Here is a 6,021-nt window from a genome sequence, read left to right on the forward strand (position 1 = left end):
AAGGTTTCCAGACTCAAAACAGAACAGGGCAATTAAAGGCCCAGAAGTCCTGTCCACTATTGAGTCTGGCAACCCTATCCACTAACTTCAGCTTCCCACCCAAGCCCACATTTTCAATTCTTGAAATATGGCAACCCTAGGTTAACAGTCTCAGAAAAAGCCAATACATTAATGCAACTTCAAGCCACGGCTTCCTTCTTTCCACCCTATCTGTGGGCTAAGAAATGGAAAGGGCAGGGAGAATTGTTTTAATGAGTTTCTCCACAGAGGAGAATAAATTCTCCAACAAATTCTCAGTGGCAGTAACTACCTCTCCCCCCCCCCCCCCAGGATTTTAATTTTTTTTGCTGCTGCTATAAAGGCGCCTGTGTTGGCAGCCTGGCCTCCATTTCACATCCGCAGGAATGTCCCAGACCAAGGATCATTGTGAGGCACGGTGGCAAGGGAAATGGCAATTGCAGCAAGACTGGTGGCACATAGTCTGAGAAAATTCTGCAGAAAGTAGCCTTTTTCCGAGAATGGGTTGACAAAATTAAGTATCTCAAAGGTTTCACAGAAACCTCCGATGGAAATCTTTCGTCTTATTAGCACACCAGCCACTCACTCTAGTCACACTAAAAGGCAGCAGAGGTGCAATTTTAAAAGGGTGTCTGTAGAAGCAGAACATTTACTTAGGGAGGTTCCTAAAGGCCTGATTAAGTTCCTATCGATGCTCTTGGGAATCAGAAGCAGTGTGCTTCCCCGAAACAGCCATGATCATTAATATTTGGTCTTTGACTCACTTCTTTCGCTGTGCCAAATTACAAGCGGTAATTATGGAACTGAAATACTAGCAATGACTGGAGCTCAGCCCGCAATCAAGGAAAGGGCTCCCCCCACTGAATTCACATTGTCCTTCTAGTACTTAACACTTATTAATGTTTCCTGTTGGCAAAATTTATATTTCTAGAATGCCAGAAGTTTTTAAGGCCGCGCCGTATTTTAAGGCTTCTCTTCGGAATCAGTGTTGGTCTCCAATTGTGATTTATTTATCTTTTATTTTTTTGCAAGATAGAAAATTGTGGCCAATGAAGTAATTTTCCATCCAGACTTTTAATGCACGACTGTCAAAACCGGTTGGCCTAGAGGCAAGCAAAGCACATTTTTAAATGCTTCCTTGCCCAAGGGCTAAAAATGAAGTATGGTTTCTACTATTTACCATACAGGGGGGGGGGCGCGATCACACACTGGCACACCATTACATATCACACATACATGTGACTACTTGCTGGTGTAGAATCTACACTGTGTAGATCATGGGTCGGCAAACTAAGGCCCGTGGGGCGGATCAGGCCAACTGCCTTCTAAATCTGGCCCGTGGACGTTCCAGGAATCAGCGCGTGTTCTTTCCCTCCCCCTCCCACGGCGCCGCCACCTCCTCCCTCCCTCCCTCCTCCTGGCTTCTCCCTGCCCTGCCTAGAGGAGGAAGGGGGCTGGGCTTTGTTGCTGCCAGCCCCTCTCCAGAGCCCTTTCATACGCCGCTCATCGTCCCTCCGCCACTGCTGCCAGCCCCTGCCACTTGCAAGACACAGGAGCTACGGTTGGCTAAGTGCCCCTCTCGAGCGGCCGCCATTTAAAGCAGCCCCTCTCCAGAGTCCTTTCACACACCACTCATCGTTCCTCTACCGCTGTTAATTATTTAGGTATAGTTAATTATCAATATTTCTTGCTAGCCTTCTTGTTAGTGACGCCCGCCCTGTGGAACGCCCTCCCATCAGATGTGAAAGAGAAAAACAACTACCAGACTTTTAGAAGACATCTGAAGGCAGCCCTGTTTAGGAAGGCTTTTAATGTTTAATAGATCACTGTGTTTTATTTTTCTGTTGGAAGCCGCCCAGAGTGGCTGGGGAAACCCAGCCAGATGGGTGGGGTATATTATTATTATTATTATTATTATTATTATTATTATTATTATTATTATTATCATCCTAGCTTTCCTAGAAAGAACTAAGGGTGGTACTTCTTCCCCCTAGTCCAGGGTCCCCAAACTAAGGCCCGGGGGCCAGATGCGGCCCAATCGCCTTCTAAATCCGGCCTGCGGACAGTCCGGGAATCAGAATGTGTTCTTCTTTTTAAAATGCATCTCTGGGTTATTTGTGGGGCATAGGAATTCGTTCAATTTCCCCCGCAAAATACAGTCCGGCCCCCCACAAGGTCTGAGGGACAGTGGACCGGCCCCCTGCCGAAAAGTTTTGCTGACCCCTGCCCTAGCCTAAGACAAAAAGATTGTGGCTGACCCAAAGTCAGCCAGTGAATATCACAGCTGAGTGGGGATTTGAATGTGGGGCTCCCCATCGTCTGATGCTTTAGCTACGATTCTACAATAGAATTGCTCCTAGGAGGCTGCATTCCCAAGGTGTATGTTTGCTTATACCTGAACCAACATTATACATGAACCAGCTCAATGTGCATCCTTCTCAGGTATCCTTATCCTATTGGAAAGTCTAGAAACAACAACAATACATACATTCAGGTGAAGGCACCTAAAGCACACCTCACACACAATGCATCTCTGCCCATTCCCCATAAATGAATCACTGTTCGCATAAATGAGTCAGATTGGCCAGCTCACAACATGAAACAGAATGGAGAATTTCTTAGCTTTTTACACACACACACACACACACACACACACACACACACACACACCCTTTAAATCTCAACATACCTAATATGAATGGCAAATAATTAAGAATTGTCTATCACAGCAAACAAGTGCAGGGGGAAAATATTTGGCAGCTCCTACATAATCCTTTTGGGAATGTCTCTATTTGCATTCGGACACCGAAAAATGGAATGCAGGTGCATAATAGGGCATAAGCTGATTTGTTAGTGCCTTAACTATTTTGTTTTGTTTTTTAATTCCATCCAAAGCCAAAAACATCAACATGAACACACAACTATAAAGAATACTATAATCTTTCCACAAAAGAAAGTTCAGGGCTCTCAACCTGCCTCCTCTGAACGATAAAGAGATGGGTCTGCAGAAATCAAGGTAATTCTTTTTTTATATTTGATGGAAGAATGTAGGACAATGCACTGCAAAGCATCTGTTCTCCAATGTCCACTAGGAGAGCTATATCATTCTGGTGATTTCCTAGTAATAGCACTTTCCCAGTAGGAATGTCATGAAAGTAATGTTATTAAAGGTTTATAACCTATTGCATCAAACACATGTAGTTGGGCGAGGCATGGAATTGCCTGAGATTCAGACTCTCTCCCACTATAAGAACTGCTGCCACCAATGGAAAGCTTTTGATCCTGTGGCGAAATCTTACTGGCACAATCAGGAGAACAATTATAATCAATTCCTGCCTCCCTCTAAAACCACCTGTGCCCTAAAAATCTGCTGGGGCAGCTTGATATTCTATTGAATAGTATATGGAAGGTGACATGGGGAAAAGGAAAAGGGGTGGAAACTGCCTCCCTTCTTCTGATGGCAGATCTACCCTTTAGTAGATCTTTGCTCAGGGGATGTTCCTGTTGCCAGAGCAACATCTGGATTGCTGCTATTATTAAAGTTTTCAAAATGATTGTTTCAGTGCTACGGTAGCCAGGCAAATTGTTTGCCCAAAAGTGCCTGGGTGGCCAAACATGCCTGCAGCTAAAATTGAGCAGTAGAGCAGATTCTTTAAAGCCCTAAACCAAGTTAGTATAAGGCCCCCTTCCACATACTTGGACTTGAACAAGCCTTGATATTGCCATTAGAGGCTTTGATGTCTGGCCCATCAATAGTAAAAGAGATAACTGGCAAACAACTCGTCCATAGGCAGCACTGAAGTTGTAGAATTCTCTCTGAAAGGAGGTTCACCAAGGTCCCTCTTTCTCTTTTTAAGAGGTTGCTGAAAACCCTTTAAGTGCATCAGGATTCTTACGATTGATTTCTACTGTTTTTATGTTGCTTCCTTTGCTTTTAATGTTGCTGGTTTGTGTTTGTGTTTATTTGAAATCTCTTTGTGTGTGTGTGTGTATGTGTGGTTTATTTTGTAAACAACTTGGGGGGAGGGCAAAACTATTTCTAAAAGTGGTATAAAAATATATTTTCAGGTGCAAAATGTGGTGTTAAAACATGGCATATATTGTTGTTGTTTAGTCGTTTAGTTTTGTCCGACTCTTCATGACCCCATGGACCAGAGCATGCCAGGCACTCCTGTCTTCCATTGCCTCCCGCAGCTTGGTCAGACTCATGTTGGTAACTTCGAGAACACTGTCCAACCATCTCATCCTTCATGGATCACTGCCTTGCCGTGGCGAAGGAGCTTGAATAACTCAGAGAACCTATGCCATGCAGGGCCACCCAAGATGGACAGGCCATAGCTGAGAGTTTAGACCAAATGTGATCCACCTGGAGAAGGAACTGGTAAACCACTCCAGTATTTTGCCAAGAAAACTCAATGGACAAAGACAACAGGCATGGCATATATACAATAAGCCATGGATAACCGGAAGATTAATAGAGTAATAGAATTGCAGAGCTGGAAGAGACCCTGAGGGTCATCTAGTCAATTCCCAGCAATGCAGGAATCTCAACTAAAGCATTAATGCATTAAAAAAATGGAAGGAAGAGAACCAATCAACTGCTTTTAAAAAATTGCCATGAACTCTACCAGCAGCAACAGCCCAAGCACAGAGGGTAAGGTGCCAATAGTGTTGACTGCGAAGACACTGGCCCTAACAACCAGAAACCCCCTCGAGACCAAGCCCCTTTCCAGAGGGGCTTGCATCCTCCAAGGGACTCGCATTCCGCCAAGCTGGCTTGCTAACAGACAGACAGTGTGCTTAGTATGAGATCCTGGCAGGGGTGTTACGTCCCATTTTGCCACTTGAGGAGAAACAGGGCTCTGCCTCTAATTTTCAGCAAGTTCTCATGAGATCTCGCAGAAATCGCGCGTGATCATCTTGCACTCTGCGAGATCTTGGTAAGATGCTGCCGGAAAGCAGTGCCAATGGTGCTGCTGCTTCTTCTCCGCCAGGGCAGCCACCTGTGAAAATGCCGCCTTGGGGGGTTTGGCCGCCTGAGGCAGCTGCTTCACCCTGTTTCATGGGCAGGCAGGCCTTGGATCCTGGAGAGGCATTGGAATGCCAGGCTCTAAGCCAGGGGATGTGCACTAATCAGCAAGGGGGTGGAGCCTTGAGAGGGACAGTCGGGGGCTCAGCTGAGATGGTTCTTCTCAGAATAAGCTGTCTGCTCCCTGGGCTCTGTCCGGGGTCCTGAAAGATTTGCCTCCAGCTGTCATCATTGTTCAGATTTATGATCCTGACTGAACCCTACCTGTCTGTTTTCCGCCTCTGCACCCTCTAGACCAGGCATGTCCAACTCCCCAAGAGACTGTGATTTACTCCCTGTATAAAAAAACTGGCAGTGATCTACCCATTGTCATTGGTGGGAGGAGGAGCATACATGGGTTGAGTGGATTGCCCAGAGTAGTTGAGCTTTTTTATTTTAGCAGTGAAGTGCCCAGAGATGTTGAGCTTTTTTGGGGGGAGGACTGCACAGTTTTTTTACTCCCCCCCCAATAACTTTTTGTACATGATAAGGATCCCACGATCTACCAGGGTCAGCCGGTGATCTACCGGTTGGACATCCCTGCTCTAGACCATGGGTAGGCAAACTAAGGCCTGGGGGCCAGATCCGGCCCAATCACCTTCTAAATCTGGCCCGTGGATGGTCCGGGAATCAGTGTGTTTATACATGAGTAGAATGTGTCCTTTTATTTAAAATGCATCTCTGGGTTATTTGTGGGGCATAGGAATTCGTTCATTATTTTTTCTCTCCAAAATTTAGTCCGGCCCCCCACAAGGTCTGAGGGACAGTGGACCGGCACCCTGCTGAAAAAGTTTGCTGACCTCTGCTCAAGACACATCCATGGGCTTCATCATAGAGGGGGACAGAGATAGGGAAAGAAACTGAAGATTGGATGGGGCGTGGGGGGGGGGGAACCAAAGCACACAATGTTACTGTCATAGACGTAGCCAATACCC

Source organism: Zootoca vivipara, chromosome 16 (assembly GCF_965207765.1).
Source record: "Zootoca vivipara chromosome 16, rZooViv2.hap1.1, whole genome shotgun sequence".
Classification (NCBI taxonomy): domain Eukaryota; kingdom Metazoa; phylum Chordata; class Lepidosauria; order Squamata; family Lacertidae; genus Zootoca; species Zootoca vivipara.